Genomic DNA, 19124 nt, shown 5'->3' with positions numbered 1-19124 from the left:
CAGACTGAGATAATATCAGCCTTTCCGCAGACAAGATGAGATGAAATACCTTGCCATCAGTTGCAGAAGCATCACATAATTCCATTAGGAGCACTTATATTGCTATGGCACCATCTGGCTATCTCTTGTTAGGAAGTCTTCTTTCACAGATTAATGTTCTTCAGCATACATTTATTCATGGCTGAAGAGCGGGCCAATGAACACATGCAACAGATCATTGCTGCCATTCTTTTATCTTCAAGAAACCATCACTGCCTTTTTTCTTTAGTGCTTTCTGGAGAGGTTCTTAAACCCAATGTTAAGATTTAAAACTTCCATCTTTGAAAGGATGTTTATGCTTCATATTTAAAAAAATGAATACTCTTGCAAGTGGAAGAATCAGATTTTAACATGAAAAGCAAAGAAACAAAAGTTCTACCTGCCAGTTGAAAAGCCTGTCTGAGTGAACAGTATTAATCAGAAGGTATAGCCACAAAGCGTCATCTACTTAAAAGAAGCAGGCAGCTTTGGCGAATGGAGAATGATATCCTTTTTAAATCTGAGCTTCAATCTAGCACCTTTAAATGTTTATTTGCATTTTAATTGCCTGTAAACAGTAGGATATTAGTGAAATTCCTCAGAAGGCAAATAGTCAAAAGACTCACATAAGGCCTGTAGTTAACGATTCTCAATGCAGTGTCGTGAATGCTTCCTTTAATGAAATGCTTTCAGATAGGACTTTCTAGTTGTAATTCTGTGGTATTTTGCAGGGCTGTTAAGAAATGCCTTTACCATGGCTTTCCAATATTTAAAGTAAGAGATATGGTCTCCTTTTTAGATAATGATCACAAAAAATTGTCATGCATGACAATCGTGTTCACATGGTACGAGTTAACAATTGTCTATATATCTACCTCCCTTGACAGTTTGCATCACATAAGAAATGAACAGAGATTTCATTTAGCAGAAATTCTTTAGAAATCACTTGGAGAATTGAAAGTTTCTCCACGATTCCTATTTGTAGACTAATGCAATTACAAACAAAGAATAAACACTTTCTCTTTAGACTTCTACCTGCCCCCAACAAGACCTGCAACAATGTTTTGATGTTCATACGTATCAAAGCCTCTATTGAGTAAGTATGCTTAAATGGCTGAAATGCCAACAACTGGGGCTGCTAAGATCTGGGATCACTTTATTTTTGCTGTGAAAATCAATATGAAGCTTAGGCAAAAATGTTGTAGAAAATGTACCCTGTTTTACATTAATACCGTAAGTATCAAATTAGGTAAGAGAGATACATTAGTGATAAAATTAATTACTTAGAAAAATCAAGTGTGAAGTAGGTTATCTGTGGAAATTCTTAATTTTTAATAAATTTTCTTCCACAATGTCCTATTGCCCTTCTTATTTGCTGAGCTATCATCAGATTGCTGTAATGAATAATTTATTGACAATTCTCCCTTCACTTTCTATAAGAAAAGAAAGGTATCAAATGCAGAAAGATTTGGACAGCTGCAATGCCAGTCCATTTTGCACATGACTTCACATCTATGGAAGCATAAATTACATATGTGAATTGCAGTGTTGGCAGATGCATAGTCATACAGTTACATGCGTATGTAAATGTGTATATCCTTTGAAAGCTGAGGACAATGGAAAATAAATTTCAACAGCATAGACAGAGATAAAAATAATTACTTTCTTTCTGAATTTAAAACATAGTGTTTCTGCACTTAAGTGTAATGATCATGAAAAAGAATCGCTGATTTGGTGTGTGTGTGTGTGTGTGTGTGTGTGTGTGTGTGTGTGTGTGTTTTGTTATAGATGCTGACATAAGCACTTTTATGCATGAATGAATTTCCTCCTTAGAACTATGATGCAAATGAAGACAAAATGATATAAAAATGACCATTTTATAACTAAAAATTGATGTACAGAAGGTTCATATACTTATGCTGAAGTTTCAGGATATTTAGTTGGTAGAGTCAGGAATAGAGCCCTCAAGTACTTTGTACTGCACCTTTCTCTTAATTGTTATTTTATGTTCATTCATTGTGGTTACAAACCAGCTTGAAAATGAGATACACGTGGCTAAGGAAAAGTAATATGCTTTGTGTTTACCGTCCCCCCAAGATTTCACACCTCATTTTCTTGCATTTTGATTACTGTTTTGCATTTTAGTATTTATGCTATTGGAATCTCAGACTTCCAAAGATCAAGAGCCACCTCCCTTAACTGTACTTCTTTGGAATGATCTAAATCAGATCATGCAGCACCAAATAAATAGCAACAGTTACTCTAGCATTTGTATTGTGTGATAGAAACTGATGCCTTAACCCACTTCTCATCTCTTTATCTGAAGCATTTCTTTCATATTTTTTAGTGGTACAAGATATGCAAACATTACATTTTCAGTCTTATTGCTGAAAGTGTAATATCCCTAGTAAGTACATCATCTATTATCAGTCAGAACATGAATTCTATCCAGATCATGTGCTGTGTTGCCGGAAAAGAGAGGTTCTATTAGTTAGTGGGCATTTGATTTTGAAATGACTTTCTCACTCATCAGCTGCCCCCCTGTTTGTCAGGCCTTAACTCTATGCTCATAGTCTTTTTTTTTTTTCTAGTCTTCCCCTACTGCTCTGCATTCAGGGACATGCACGTGGAAGACTGGAGGTGTGACGCATACAAAGTTCTGGGCGTTTTTGATAAAATGTTTTGTAAATGGCCTTGTTATGATCATGCTTTTCTCCAGATGCCTCAGGAAGCTGAGACTGTAACCATTTCTACGTTTCTTCCTCTGAAGGCAGATCGAATTAATACAGGCCAATTGGTATAAGATGTCACTTTAATATAAAAAACACACTCACGCAACCGAAGTTCCCGCGATGCCCAGAAACAGGAAACAGGAAGAAGGGGTTACCAGCGTCTGTGCACCCCAATTTATAGACATTTGCCCGAGGCCGTCCCGCCCCCAAAGGGCAGGCTCTCTCTACATTCCTCATAACCCATAAGTTGGTTATACCGTCTATTGTCTATCTGGGTTTCTTCACCAGCTTTTATTTTGCTTTTTATTATTTCCATTTCTTATACTATTGATTGCCTATGTTCAACTCTATTCTTCTTGTGTAAAATAAGCCGTTTTTATTTTCCTTATTGGACTGAGAATGAAGCAGGCTACACCAGAGTTGTGCAGTGCCCAGCAATGTCACCTTTTTGGCATGCAGAGGAGGTACTAATATTTTTCTTGTTATAATTTGTTTCCTTCTTTGTATAATTGTCTTTGTAGCAACAAACTTCATTTTTCTCTAATCAGTAAAGAACATTTCCATTCAAGTGACCTTTTCCCCCCGATGCTTCTATTCCCCTTTGCCAGTATCCATACACTTTAAAGGGCAAAAGATAAACAAGACAATAAGAATTATATAGCTCATACTTGTTTACCACAGTATTTTTTGATGGTTAGAAAAAGATCTGCAAGAAATATAAGTTTTATAAATATAAGAAAATTATGTCTCCAGAAAGTTTGATCCCCAGAGGGAAGTAGTGCTTCAACTACTTGCATCTTTCTGAAATTGTCAATCACTGAAAAGTGAAGGATGGTTTCCCTCATGCCTACCAATGAAAATTCATTAGAGAGCAATTCTTCACCTTCCTAAAGTGGTAACAGAGAGGGCCACAACCAGTGCTGTCATCTGTCGTGCTCCAGGACAGAAAAGCTCACAGGAAGTGTTGCATGCTCTGGGAATTGCTGATTAAGGTTCAGCTCCTGATTCCTGGTATGGAACTCTAGGATTCACAAGATGCTTGCTACAATTATTTCCAATATGGAAAAATATAAACACATGAATTATAATTCCCAAGCAGATGGGGAAAGCGTACCTTCTTCCTTTGGCTTCTATACTGGCTTGCTCTGTGGTGCATTCAGGAATATTGTCTACTTTTCTGGGTTTTTTTTTTGTTTGTTTGTTTGTTTGTCTGTAGCTTTGGAGCCTGTCCAGGAACTAGCACTTGCAGACCAGTCTAGCCTCGAACTCATGGAGATCCACCTGCCTCTGCCATTTGGGTGCTGGGATTAAAGGTGTGTGCCACCACTGCCCAGCTACTATCTACTTTTCTACAAATGTCATAGCCCTAACTCAAGCTGATTTATTCTTTACCTAAATTCTATATCTGGCCCTCTTTATTATGAGATAAATGACAACATCTTTGTTGCTGTCAATCTCAAGAATGCTGTAGCATTTTCCATATAAATATCCCTAAAATGCTCCGATTTCTCATTCTAGAGTTTAACATTCTTTCTCTGCAGCCACACCTAATTACAAATTTGATACTTTTGAAATCTTTTCCATAAGCTTTTTTCCCCAGTCATCTTTGGAATGACTCTTAGCATGTATTTAGCAGGACAAAAGCAATAGGTTTATTGACTCAGAAATTCAGTTACTCCTGAGCTCTTAAAGAAGGAATGTGTGTGTGTGTGCTGATTCATGTTTCTATACTTGCCTACAATCCTTTCTGCTCCATATCCTCTGTTTACATAGCAAGCTAAGAATGGAATCACTGTCTCTGGAGCTTGGTTTGTTTCCCCTTTCCTTGTGTATTTGTAGTGTCTTTCCCTAACAGTGAGAAATCTTGCTCCAGCCATCTGACCCTCATTACTTTCTTCTTAATCCTCAAGGCACTTGTACGGTAGTGTTAGAATTCTTAACCTGTATTTGTATCACAAGCAACCATATGATCTAGTATACAGTGTTTGTATAACAATATTTTTATCTGTTCATTATACTTTTCTGCAATAATACTTCATTTCAAAGTTCTCTTTTTATATATAGTGCTTTGCATGTATGTCTATGCACCACATGCAAGCACTTCCTATGGAGGACAGAAGAGGGCATTGAATTCCCCGAAAATGGAGCTAAAGACAGTTGTGAGCCACTGTATAGGTACTAGGAATCAAACCTGGGTCCTCCGGAAGAGCAGCAACAGTTCTCTTAACCACTAAGCCATCTCTTCAGCCCGTTTCAAAGTTCTTTACTCCTTTAGTCATTTTCCTTCCTCCCTCCCTTCCTCCCTCCTTCTCTCCCTCCCTCTCTCCCTCCCTTCCTTCTTTCCTTCTTTCTTTTCTTTGCATGATTGTGCTTTATAACTTATTCTTTCAAATGTATAGTTTAATAGCTTATCCAGTTCCATTGTTCTAGCACTGGATACAAGAATTTATCCTAAATTTCTCTTGTATATTTCCTGAGTTTTGACCTCACTCATCCTTATCACTCACCAACAAAAAAAAATCTACCGAGTTTTTATCTAGTTATGAATATTAGACATGCAATAAAAAACTAAACCTTTAATTCCTAGTTTTCCATCACACAGCAAAAAAGAATAAACTTATTAGGATATGTTATTCCTTATGACCCATTCACAATCTCCTCTGGTCTCACTGGTATCTCTTATACTGACTGAGCTTTTTTTTTTTTTCTGATCTGGAGAAGTTAGTTCTTAGAACTCACGCGGTACCTGAAAGGCCACTAGTCTACTATTCCTCTTCCCATATTGGAACCATTAATGTATAGTTTTGTCTCCCTAATTTGAGACTGAGCCTCATTATAGCAGATGCTGTAACTTTCAGCTCAGTCTCTCTAGAGCCTAGCACAGTTCAAGACATAGAATAACACTGGTTAAAAGGAGATGGTACAGGCAGAAAAAGTGTGCTAGGTTGTGGAGGGCTGGTGGATAAAATCAGAAAAGAAAAGAGAAAGCTAATGGTAAGCCACTGTTAAGATCTCTATGGCTAAGGGAGAGAAGCCTTACTGTAAATAAGGTTCAGACTGGGTTAATGGCACAGAATGACTCCACACACATTCACTGTGGCTTTGCGGTGACCTTGTACTCCATGAGAAAAAGAAAAGAGGAAAGCAATATGTTAGGATTCCTTACAAATCATTGTCCATTGCCCTCTTTAAAATAGAAGTCATACGCACTGTGTGATGTTTGATAACATGCTTTAATTCAAAATGTAGAGGAAATTCAGATGATTTTCTTTGGGGAGGTAAGGCCTGGAGAGAAAACTGCTTTGAATCTTGGGTTTTTAGAAACACATTTTACTGAGTCGATAAGAAAGTAGATCTGATAAGAGTGAATCTTACTCAGATTGAGTCTAATCAGGAAATAAGACAATGAAAATAGTTGCAGCTCTGCAGGAAAAATAATAACATTTTGGAGTTAAGTTAGCCATAAATACGAGAGCTTGAATGGGTACTTTTCTGGTCAACACACAGATAAGAGTTTTCTGCCCAGATGCAAATAAATAGGCCCCAGCCTCATTTATGTGCTATGAAAATACTTGAAAACTTTCCCTGTCCAATACCATTCTATGTTCACATAGAATATTTTCTTGTGTGAAATAAAGGGCCACCTATGCAAAGAAGCATTTATAGAACATGGGGAAAATAAAAACAGCCTTTTCCTTAACATAGTAAAAGCTTAAATATACCATTTAACACAACATAACTCAGCCTTAGGCATTTCAGAGCAAAATGTTCAGGCAGGTTTTACAGAAAGACCCATGGTTTTAGCTATCCTCCAGAATGAGTATGATGATCTCTGTGTAGAAGGAATGTTTTTCTAATGCAAAGAAATTCTCCACTGACCAGACTTACTGAATCTCATTTTTCTTTTCCTAAGTCGTTGTGTAGATTCACAGGTTGTAAGATATTTGTACAGCTATTAAGGCTTACCTTGAAATGGCACACCCATTTTTTTTCCTCCAAGGAAATGATCATTTCTAATAAACTAGTCTAATAACTAAATTGCTCTTCCAGTGGACAACTTCATTGAATTTTGATTTTTGAGATAATAAATGCCTTCCATGAGCTAGAGCTACTCAACATATATTAATTAACTATTAACTAATAAGCATATCCTATAGGAATGCACAAGGATAAAACTGTGATACAAAAAAAGAAATATTTATTCCAATATGTAAAATAAAATAATTTTTACCAAAAGCTGCTTATATAATTTCCCTTCTAATAACCACCTTCTAAAATTATTTCTATTTCTTCAAATGTAGGAGGATTCTACATTGTATATCAAGACCCATGTGTATATTGTAGGTTGTGTACTGACATCCTGGTAAATATACTTATGAATGCATCATAGGCAATTAAGATATGCGGTTTTGATTAGGTATATAGTTAAACTGCACTAACAGCTTTCAGTATGGTGGGGGGAGAAATAATCTATTCCAGGTTTAACTTATTGTACAATGTTATTACTATTCTCTGAATCTGAAAAATCATTTTGAAAAAGTATTATATTTCATTTCCTAAAAAGAAATATAAAAAAATCTTATTTCTTTGTGCAGAGTGAATTTCAGCTAACATTTTGTACAATGCCTAAGGCCAGCAGGCACATATGGATTGAGTTTTATAATTATTCTCATTATTATTTACAAAAACACAGAGCACAGTTATATTATGCCAACCCTTCCTATGATCCCAATACCTTGGCATCACTCAGAAACTGGTTTCTGCCTTTGAGGCTCTGTGATTTCCTTTAGGCAAAAACAACACCTGCCCCTGGTCTAGGCGAATGCACAAGCAACAGATGGAAGAGTTAGCAGAGTTCCTAGTTTACAATAAATACTTGATACCTTGCTGTATAGGCTAAGGTTCGAGATCCAGAGGAAAACAGACTTTGACCAAGAACTGAACTTCAAACTTGGTGTCTCAATTTCCCCAGTGCCAACTTGGACCATTCTCTTTGGCTCTGCAATAGTCTCCCTGTCTACTTGACAATAACCAGCCATCTCTCTAATTAAATCTATAAAACTCTCTCCTCTCTGGCTACCCTATTCTTCCTGCCCCCTCTTTTGGCTGCTACAGTCTGTTCTCTAATACACTTTGCTCTGTGATGACATTCTTCTTCTTGAGTGTAACTTATACACTGACTCTGTTCAACAAGGACCAACTCTGCAGCACAGCCCCTCAGTCCTTGAACATGCCTTTGACCATACTCTGCTCCATGTCAACACTCTGCTCTCCACCATACCTATCTCCTATATCTATCTACCTTTCTTCCTTTTACCCCCCCTTCCTTGTATACACACCTTGCACCCTCGCTGTACTATAGTCTATGGCAACAGTAGATCTCCTGATTGCATTCTATTTTCACATTGCACCCTGGTCCCTAACTCCTCTGTTCCCTTACTCATTCTTCTGATACTACCTAATCTCTTAACTGTGGTCTATTTCTTGACAAACCTTAAACTCATGACTTCTTTATGTCTCTAAATATACCAGCTCCCCTCCTCCCTACAGCTCTGACCTTTAGCAAATCCTTTCCTCCTGAATACTGCCTATTGTTCCTGGCTACACGTTTCTTTCTGATGTCACTGCTACCTTGTATTGTTCTGGTTGCTGCTCGGGTATACACAGTTCCTCGCTGCACTCTCCTCAGCAATTAGCACATTCTCTGTTCTGATTGCATCTATTGCAACAATATTTGCCTATCTTGGTTTCCTACTCTTAATGCATGGTCTTGGCTTTCTCCTCTGACCTCATCCTCACCTATACAAGTCTCACTAAATTTGGAAGAATGATGTGGACAAGTTAAACATTTTGGGGTTTGTCTGTGAAGGTTCTGCAGCAAGTGCTCCTAGAAGTGGCCATGGAAAAGCAGCCGTAGACAACAGTAAACAGATACGTGTAATTGTGATCCAAAACTTTTTCTGAAGTCAGCTAGCAGTCAGGACTTGAAATGTCATATGGAGATCTGCAGTATCTTTTAATCTGTTGTAGGGACATAGCCATTTACCATCATTTTTATCATTTAACTCAAAATTTATTTTTGCTTATATAATATATAAAGAAACATATACATGATTGATAAACTATATAGATTTTATGGAGAAAGAAATGGGATTAGACCTAGTTGGGTGATGATATAGACAAGATACATTGTACATAGTTATGAAATTTTCAAAGAATAAACAAAAACATTTAATAATAAAATTAAAATATAGGAATTAAAAAATACATTCTTGGCAAAGGAAAAAAAAACCCTTGAAACACTATCTAGTATGAAACTTCCCTTGTTAGTACTAATGACCACTTACATAAGATCACTCAAAAGGCTCAGATCCTGGTCTCTGGATAACTTCAGCAGTTCAACTGCTGACTGTATTTCTATCAGAAAAGCTAGACTACACAGGAATCACTTGTACAGTTTGCTACATGTTCATGAGAATGCATCTCACTACCTTGGATACATAGGGTATTGATGAATGGGATTCAAAGGTGGGAAGTAGAGACACAGTGTTTGAGAGATAGGTACAGCCTGTGCTTCTGAGCAGGCCACATATCAGTGTCAAGTACCAAAGAACTGGGGCAAATGGCTAACTGTGATGCCTATTGGCATACCAAAGAACAGACGGGCCTCTAGACTCATTTAGTACCTGTGGCATTTCTTCTCACTTCTACCTAGTACCCTAAACTCTTTTCTTCTCCCAGCTTCTTTTTCTCATATAACACTGCCATTTCTACCACAGGCTCATTTGGTTCTCTTGGAGCTTTCTTGGTCCACTTGCCCCCTTGTCTATTCTCTTCCTCTCTCTCCAGATCATGTCACAACACATCTGCCTCCCCGCACTCCTTCTAGCCTTGTTTTGGTGACTTCTAAATTCCTCTGGCTGTACTCTTTCTCATATCTACAATAAAATCTTCCTCAACCAATCTTGGAGCAGTCCTATCTTCGTTTCAAGCAATTAGATTCAGTACTAGCTATTGGGTTTAGACACTTATTTCCCAGTTGAAATTCTTAAGTGGCTTATTGAACTTCTGTACATCTATCATGAAATATTAGATATACAGATGGTATGATAATGGGGCTTGATTTAAGTCCGCATTTATGATTACAGCTGTCTAGGACCTTGGGGCTGTTTTCTCGTCTCACATAAAGGTTATACATAAATATGGTAGTTCTATAATAATGACTCCTGAAGGTTTCTGAGTAGTTCAGGTAGTTACTTTGCAACCCTAGAGGAGGAAGCAGATTTGCTCCAATGTATGAATAAGGAGTTTGAATCTGAAAAATATTTTGGTGTCTTTTGGCTAGCCCATTTAGTTCTTTAGTGTGCCATGGGGATTATTTAACATTCTCAAGCAGTTAGAAAGGAAACAGTTATCTGACTCATGTCTAATGACATCTTAGTGGAAGAACATTTCTCAAAATGCTAGAATTTAGGCCATAGGCAACTCATCCATATAATTTATAAGCTATTGAAGACTTGGAGCTTTTCCTGACAGTCAACTGTCACAAAGAAACCTCATCATCTAGAAAGCATACTTAAGAAAAAAAAAAAACTTATTCTTTTGTGCTTGAAAAACAACACAAGCAATGTCCCTTTGAATGACAATTTGAAATACAAAATCCACATGACCTTGACAGTGGGCACTGTGGGACATGTGATATGGGAGTGTCATATATCAATCTGTTGATTTCATTGGTTAAGTAATAAAGAAACTGCTTGGCCTCATAGCTTAGAACATAGGTGGGGGGAGTAAACAGAATAGAATGCTGGGAGGAAGAGGAAGTGAGGTAAAACGCCTCAGAGAGAGGCCATGCTCCCCTCTCCCAGACAGACGCAATGAAGCAAGCCACCAGGTCAGACATGCTGAATCTTTCCTGGTAAGACTGATGCTACACAGATTATTAGATATGGGTTGATCGGGATATGAGAATTAGCCTGTAAGGGCTAGAGTTAATGGGCCAAGCAGTGTTTAAAAGAATACAGTTTCTGTGTAATTATTTCGGGTATAAAGCTAGCTGTGCAGGCGGCCGGGTGCCAGGAACGCAGCTCCACTGCTCCTATTACAACAGACATGGCTCTTGCTTTCTGTCTGCAGCTTCCCATGGACGTCCTCTTGCTCCATCTTTTCTGTCCACCAGACTTGGTGGTGGTGTGGGAAGTCCTGTCTTTCTGTCTATGTGTTGCTTTTATTGGTTAATGAATAAAGCTGTTTCAATCTGTGGCTTAACAGAACAAGGCAAGGTGGGAGATAGAAGCAGATAGAAGAGGAGAGAGTAGGCAGAGTGGGAGAGAAGCCATTTAGTTATCTGCAGGAGACATGCACACTGGAACTTTGATGATAAGCCACAGCCATGTGGTGATATACAAATTAATAGAAATGGGTTAATTTAAGATATAAGAGTTAGCCAAAAATATGCTTAAGCTATTGGCCTAACAGTATTGCAATTAATACAGATTTCTGTGTGATTATTTCAGGAGTCTGGGTATCCGGGAAGCAAATGAGGAGCCTGTCCCAACAGATTGGCACATTAATATGATCTGAATCATTTGGGGCTAATACCTGCTACCCACTTCAGGTCCGGATGCATTTGTGCCTACTTGGGGTCAGAAAAAAGTAGCTGAGACTATGCCCATGGCTCAGTGTCCCCTGCCTGGGCAAGTGTTGGGATCAGGTCTACTAAGAATGACACAGGGGCGAGAACATGGTGGATTCCTGCTGTCATACACAGTTATATTTCCAGGCAGCTGGTGTGCTGCATGGCAGATTTAGGTATTATTCAGATAAAATGGGTTTATATGCTGCACAGTGCTACCCAGAGTTGAGATGGTGAGGGCAGGTCTTACCTGGCAATTTCAGAGGCAATGAACAAACCTCTGCCATGTTGGACTGGGCGGAGCCAAAATGAAAAGCAGCATTAGTCCGAGTCACGCTGCTTGTTATTTTAAGAAGTGGTCCTAAACAGAAAAGGATTACAGATATGCAATAAACACAAATTCAGATAAAAAAAAAAGACCTCTGTGTAGGTCTCAGTATTGGATAAACGTATGTAGGTTTAAGATAAAAAAAAGAAAAAGAATATAGACAGCTATAAAAAGAAATAAATGGTTTTAAAATTAAAACAAATTCTTTAAAGAGACCGAATAGAGATAGTCATAGACTAAAGGGGAAAAAATAAGAAATGTAAAGATGGAAAATACACAGAGAGTCTGAGTTATGAATATTATTGTGTTTTCTTTGAATTTTTTGACTGTTTATGAGCTAAGTAAAGAAAGACAATTTATTAAATGGGCTGTTTAAAAGGTATCTTGTCTTCAAAATTTGGTTCTAAGGATATGTTGCTTTGGAAAAGAGATTCTTCTTTTGTTTCCATAGAGGATGAGAACCTGTGGATTAATTCCAGACTAGTGTGGTTTGATGGACCAAGACCCCACAAAAGGTCTCTGTGAACCACCCCCTAAAATAAAATACTTCGTCCAACAAAAAGCAGGAAGCAATTTGGAGAGAACTACACCCAAATTCCCTAAATGATGGTTTATAAATGTTTGTTTACATTTAAAGGGGGATATGATACAGAGATTTGCATTGTTATGGATCTTGGTTTATTGATACAAATTTAAGGTCAATTTTATTATATGTATATTTTTGCTCTTGATTAAGGTATGTGTTTGTGCAGCTCATTTAAAAATAAAATGTGTAAAAAAAATAAAATGTGTAAGAAGTACAGGTTAATAGACAGTCATCTTTAGTAGTCAAGTTTGTAGTCATATAAGTTAGGTTTCTAGACATATAAAGATATATTTCAGTTAGATAGATATTCTTCAAGCCTTTCAATGACTAACAGAATATGGCATTTAAAATGTTTTAAAATCGTAAGACTTTTCATGACAATGAGACATATCTGCTCCTATCAGCACAAATCTACTTCAAGAGGAAAATGGGCATCAAGGAGACTCCTTCTGGAGTTTGTTAGCCATTTGGGCAAGGAACTGCTCTTGCCTAGACTGCTTGATAGTATGCTGTATAAACTGGACAAGCAGTACTCACAGAAAAATGACTGCTAGACATGCTAAATGTGAGACAGTCCTTCAGAGTTCCTGCTTCATGAAAGAGTCTGCCAGACATTCCGAAAGTGACTGACAAACTGTCAATATAGGCGGAACTGTCTTTGAAATTTCCTTTTTCATGGAAAAGTCTGCTGGATACTATGGGCCTGTAGGCTGGTGATTGATGCTCCAATAAGAAAGAAGAAATTTGGGTGACTCCAGGCAGAGAGATGTTTTTCAATTCTAGAGTTTTGGAAATTACTTACAATGCACTTCCTGTTTACTTAGGTAATATTATATCCTTCTGGAGTATTTGATGGAGTTGAAGATTTATAGTTATAGTTACAGTTTTCCTTAGTTATGATAAAAGAGAGGTAGACATAAATATTGTAACTGTAATTCTTGTTTGAGAACTGTTTTGTTATATGTAATTTTACTATGTTAAATTTAAAACCATCCTTTTTACTTTTTTTTTTATTTTTGAGACAGGGTTTCTCCGTAGCTTTTTGTTCCTGTCCTGGAACTAGCTCTTGTAGACCAGGCTGGCCTTGAACTCACAGAGATCCACCTGCCTCTGCCTCCCCAGTGCTGGGATTAAAGGCGTGTGCCACTACCGCCCAGCTCCTTTTTACTTTTTATTTGAACAGAAATGTGGAGGTGATGTGGGATTTCTCTCTGTATGCTGTGAATACCACTAGTTAATAAAGAAGCTGCTTTGAGCCTTTGCAGCACAGGGTTCGGCAAGGCAGGAGTTCTTAGCAGACAGAGGAGGAGAAAGAAGGCAGAGTCAGTGAGATACCATGTAGCCACCCAAAAGAGACAAATGCGCTGGAAATTTGCTGGTAAACCACAGACATATGGCTATACATAGGTTAATAGAAATGGCTTGATTTAAGATGCAAGAGCTAGCTAGCAATGCACTTAAACTATTGGCCTAACAGTATTGCAAATAGTATAGTTTCTATGTGTTTATTGCCAGATTAGGCAGGACAGAAACCTCCGACAACATGGCGGAATTACTGTTTCTCCAAATCCCCATGCTCTCTGCTGCCTCTGGGTCTTTCAGATGCATTCCTCCTGTAGAAAGCAAACCACTGATCCCTCACCAATAGCACTGACATCTGTGTTCCAGCTCTGATACCCTTTCTTTGAGGTTTTTACGTTCCTCAGGAAAGTAATTTAGTGCCTCTTTTCCATGATGCTCTAGGAGGAGTTGTTGCAATTATTCAAGTTTCATCTTGAAAATATTTTAAGGTCTTTGTCAGCAAAATGTAAGTTCCATGGAAGCAGAAGCCATGTCTTCTATGTTACCAACTCATTCTTCTTGCACACTCATCCATGCACACAGTCAGTTTCTGTTTGATAGGCTAAAGTTATACCCCTGTTCAGGTGCCTAAAATTAACGCCCATGTTATAGATTTTTTGTGAAGAGAGAAGAGATCACAGTGGTAAAAGCAACTGATCTATCTTGGGAAACAGTAAGTTGACTGTTTGTTTCACAGAACAAGATGGCTTCAGAAGTCCAACAAACACAGTATACTTTATTTAATGATGATTTCACTTTTTGTCTTCATAGCGTGCCTTTGACCAGGAATCACAAGCCCTTGTCACAGTTCTGGAACTCATGAAGTGCTGGTGACTGTATCAGTAACATTCTGTTTCAGGCTACCCACAGTCATACAAACAGGCTGCAGTTGACTGGTGTTCCACTGGTTCTGTGGAAATCCAGGGTGATTGAATGTTGGCTCTGTTTAGTGAAAATATGAACCTAGGGGTGTTGGTTAATACTCTCTAGGGGATGGGTCCAGTCAAGAGGTATGTAAGTGACCAAGCACTTTCCACTATTTGCACATACTTTCCTATTATTTTTGCACCTTAAGAATGTTACTGTCCTCATTTCAAATCAAAACCAAATACTGTTTATATGCAGCTTTTCAGAGTTATTTTCATCCCTAGAACTTGAGTATAACACATAGCTCTCTTGCTGGAGACTTTGGATCACCCATGGGAATAATGGAAAGAAAAAAAAAAAACAAAAAAAAACCTGAGATGGCCATGTTGAAGTTTTATGTTCTAAGAATCAGAGAACAGTAGAATTCACTACAGCGGTCTATTAAATCCAGTGGGGGGGAGTGTTGTGCACAGTTGGCAGGCACCATACAGTTATGTTTCACCTACCTGTCCCAGTGGGTTTTTCTTTTAACACCTACTATTTAAGTTTTGTGGAGAGATGAACTTATTTGAACTTATTCTCTCCTTGAACTTAATTGGAGTCCCGAAGTAGAGGAATTAAAATTACAGTAGATACCCGGGAAACAACATTGTCTGACACTTTTAGAGTTGTAGCTCATTCTAGGGATTTAGCTTCTGTCTTCTGGCAGGGAGCAGATTTGAACCATACACCAAATCAACTATATTTTGGCTGTATTTTCTAAATTCTTAATGTAAATATGGATCTGTCATTTAGCCAGCATGTAACTTCTAAACATGTGTTTCTAGAGTCTTGAAGAACGGACAGATAAATAAAGGAAAGAGGACAAGAGTAAGATAGTCTACTTGAGTAAGAGGGTCACCAGGATCATAGGAGAGAAATATCCTGAAGAATAAGTCATTAGACTTCAAATAACAATTTGAAATTAATTTTGAAAGTAGAAAGCATGCAGGTATGGATAAAGAGGAAGGAGCACTCATTTAGATGCTGGCTCAGTAATTATTGTGCATAAAATTAGACAGATTTATTACAACAGAGGCTGAAGGGTCTATGCTCACTGAATAGCAGCACCTAATTATGTCAACAGGGATTTCACTGTATTTTCAGAGTGGGCCTGGTCCTTGCAAGGTTTCCATGTTGCACTTGAGGTTAACAATATCTTTAAGGCATATATATGCATTTTCTTTCATTACAGACCTGAGAGCTACTGAGGCAACCAAAGGGAATGCATTTATCATCTTTTTCATCTGAATGGTTTAATCATGCATATTTTTGAGAGAGAAAATCTCCAGTTTAAATGGCAAGTTAGGTTTTACAATGATTTCAACTAACTATATTTTCATGGAAAATTGTATCTTTTGAGGCAATTTTTAGAATTACTATTACAGAATTATACAGTTCCGGGCAACAGAAAAATAAATAAATAAATAAATAAATGAGTTTAACTTAGTGACATCTCTATCTCAACATCTCCTTGGAGCCTTTTTTTAAAACTAGCATTTCTTTGGGTTTTGAATCATGTTTCCTTTTACTCTTTCTGTCTCATTTCTAAGAAGCAATCAAAATAATAACTTGGGTTTGTGGGAGATCTATTCAGCACCTCTGAGATGCCAGTGCCCTGTCTGCCACATCCAGATAAAAGGCAACTTGCCTACTGAAAGGATTACATCTGTCATTTGGTATCTGGGAGTCTGCCACAAAGTAGGTGGTCAATGAAGGTGTTTTTTCAGTTCTCCTTCTTGTTCACCTCATTTCTCTTATAGATTTGAGGTGACTTATTCCTCTTAATTCTGGTACATCTTCCCGTTTCTTTCTATCTCTTCACAGTCATCTTTTTGTCCTCTTTACTCAACTATATCTTTAAAAATCATTTTTTGTTACTTGTTATAATTTAGTTGCTCATTCAGCAAGTAACTTTATCAGCTGTGCCCTCTCTCCTACTCTACATAGTTATGTCTTGATCCTGGTTATTAATTGCAGCAGTAACCAGAGGGTTAAAGATAACAAAATGATTATGTCTTAAAGAAAGCCTTACATGGGAATATGGGGATTAACACTTTCACAAGATTAGATTTCTGAGAAAACATTATAACCAATTAATAAGGGAATATAAAGCTGGTAGGGAGTAAAGGATCCTCAGAAGTAAACTGGGTCTTATGATCAAGCTGGTGGGTTCAGTATTAACCACAAATTTGTGTATTTAAGGGGTGCATTTTCTCCACAGGAGAAGTGTCGATGGCTGTTCTAAGTGGAAACTATGCAGTTGTCTTCCCCAAAGAAATGGGGAATATTAAGGCTTACAATTATCTAACGTCTCTTTAAGTGAGGTTACAGGGTTTAAAGCAGTGCTCTATTACTCATTTCATCCTAACAGGACAAAACCACTAGAAATATAACATCTGTTCATCTAATGCCCTTCTCACCATGTAAGTCTTATTGATTTTTTGGAAATGGGACTTAAAAAATTTGAACAGGCAAACTAAAAATGAGCACATTAGCATTGGCACACACACACACACACACACACACACACACACACACACACACACGATTGAGCCATCCTTCTCACTTTTATAAGACCAGAAGTTTCTCATTATCTGTCAAGGTCATTGTCTTTTCACTTAACCTCTGTCTCCTTCGTCAATCAAAACAATGAGGGGGAGGGAAATTGGAGGTTGGGAGGAGGCGAAAACTTGTTTTTTTTTTTTTTCCTTTTCTCAATAAAAAAAAATAAAAAAAATTTCTTTGCATATATACATTCGTGCAATCAGTAAACAATTATCAAAAGTCTCTGATGCTCCTGGTATGGGGTCAGGTTGTAAAGAAATGCAGAAATTCAACACATTCTCATTCATCACAAAATGTGTTTTCCGGTACTCTTTATGGATCTTAAACAAGCAAGTACACAAAGGTTGCAAGTTTCCTCTGTTGAACTCACTGCCAGGTAGAGCCTTTTCACACTCATAGGACTTTTAATAGTCATTTTTCTGCAAAGCAATTGCCACGTCTCTAACATGGCCACATCATTCCTCTTGAACTATAGTAATCTGTCCAGAGTTGACATGTGACTCAAACTGGCCCAAAGAGATTCTGTTTCTGCTTCTCAAAATCTGGAGCAGGAAAGAGAATAGAGTGTCTGTCCATCAACATGTACAGCAGAAGAGTGAACACAAAGCGTGGGGCAGGCATACATATAGAGAAGAATACACACCAAGTAGTTTAAGCCTTGCTTCCCAAACTTGAAGCTCTTGGCAGGGATCTATAACGCATGTTTGGTTTTAGAATGCACACAGATATTGTTCAATGTGTATATTATCATGCCGTATCACCACATTTTAACTGGAATTTTGTTACCTGTAATTAAGTATATCATTGTTAATGGAACAATGCAAATTCATGGTTATAAACCATGATACTTGTTTTAAAGCAACTCTAACATACTCTAAGGATTCAGTAGAACATAAAACAGTGGAAGAAATAATAAAAGAAGGAAGAGAATGTTTCCCAAAAGAAGTGCATTTTCACTAAAATAAGAAGAATAAGATTGTGAGAATTAGTAAAGAAATATGGAGAAGGAGAATAATCTGGTGGCAAAGTGATGTGAACCATGATGGTCTGTAGACCCAGGTGCCATTGGCCATTTTTCCTGACCGTGGTTATAAATATCAATGACACCCTCACATATGTATCACATACATTTTCAAATATTTTGCTTTCAGTGCATGCATATTTGTGAGTGTTTTCGAATTATGTGTATATGTTTTATGTGTACATGTATTTAGGTACATGCACCTGTTCTCGCATGAACCTGTGCTCACATGGAAGCCACAAACCTAATTTGAGGGTAATTTTACAGGACTTAAGCAAGTGACAGCATAATCCCATGAATACATATAAATAAAATAAAATAAAAAATAAAAATATTATCACATATTGCATTTTTCTTCTGAATATATGGTTTGGAAAGCCTAAAGGAAGATATTATATTCACCAAAACTTCTTAATGGAAACAATATAACCTATTAGCAAAATAAGGGATTGTATTGCCTGAATGTAGTTTGTAAATTTGTATCTGTGGAATTCCAAAAGAGATTATTAAATGCAAAGTTTCTGAAAAAAAAAAACATTACTTTTAAAGTCTGGAATATGAAAAGGTAAAGGGGTAATTGAATGCACAAGACTTGAACTACTTAGATATCCTTTTAGTGAATATAGAATTCCAGGGGCATATGCCCACATTCACACATCAGAGGGAAAAGACATTAGTGGTAATTTAATGGCAATAGATATATCTAGGAAAAAAAAAACATTAACCATGAGCATTATGTAAAATTTTAAGACAAAAATCATAAAACCTTGTCTACTTATTATATATCTTACTGCCTAGCAAAAGTCAGCATAGCTTAAAAGATGCAGCTTCATATAAAGGCCGCAGTCATTCTAAAATTAGTTTACTGACAACTTGCAGAAAAGGAGATTTAAAAATTATAGTATGCTATTTCATTAAAAGGTGTAGTGATATGAGTCATTTTAAGGCACTGGGAATCTTGTTCATTTGGGCTCAGCCAGAAGCCATCA

Source organism: Microtus ochrogaster, linkage group LG3, assembly GCF_000317375.1.
Source record: "Microtus ochrogaster isolate Prairie Vole_2 linkage group LG3, MicOch1.0, whole genome shotgun sequence".
Taxonomy (NCBI): domain Eukaryota; kingdom Metazoa; phylum Chordata; class Mammalia; order Rodentia; family Cricetidae; genus Microtus; species Microtus ochrogaster.
The sequence above is the reverse complement of the archived record's forward strand: the minus strand, read 5'-3'. Positions refer to the sequence as shown.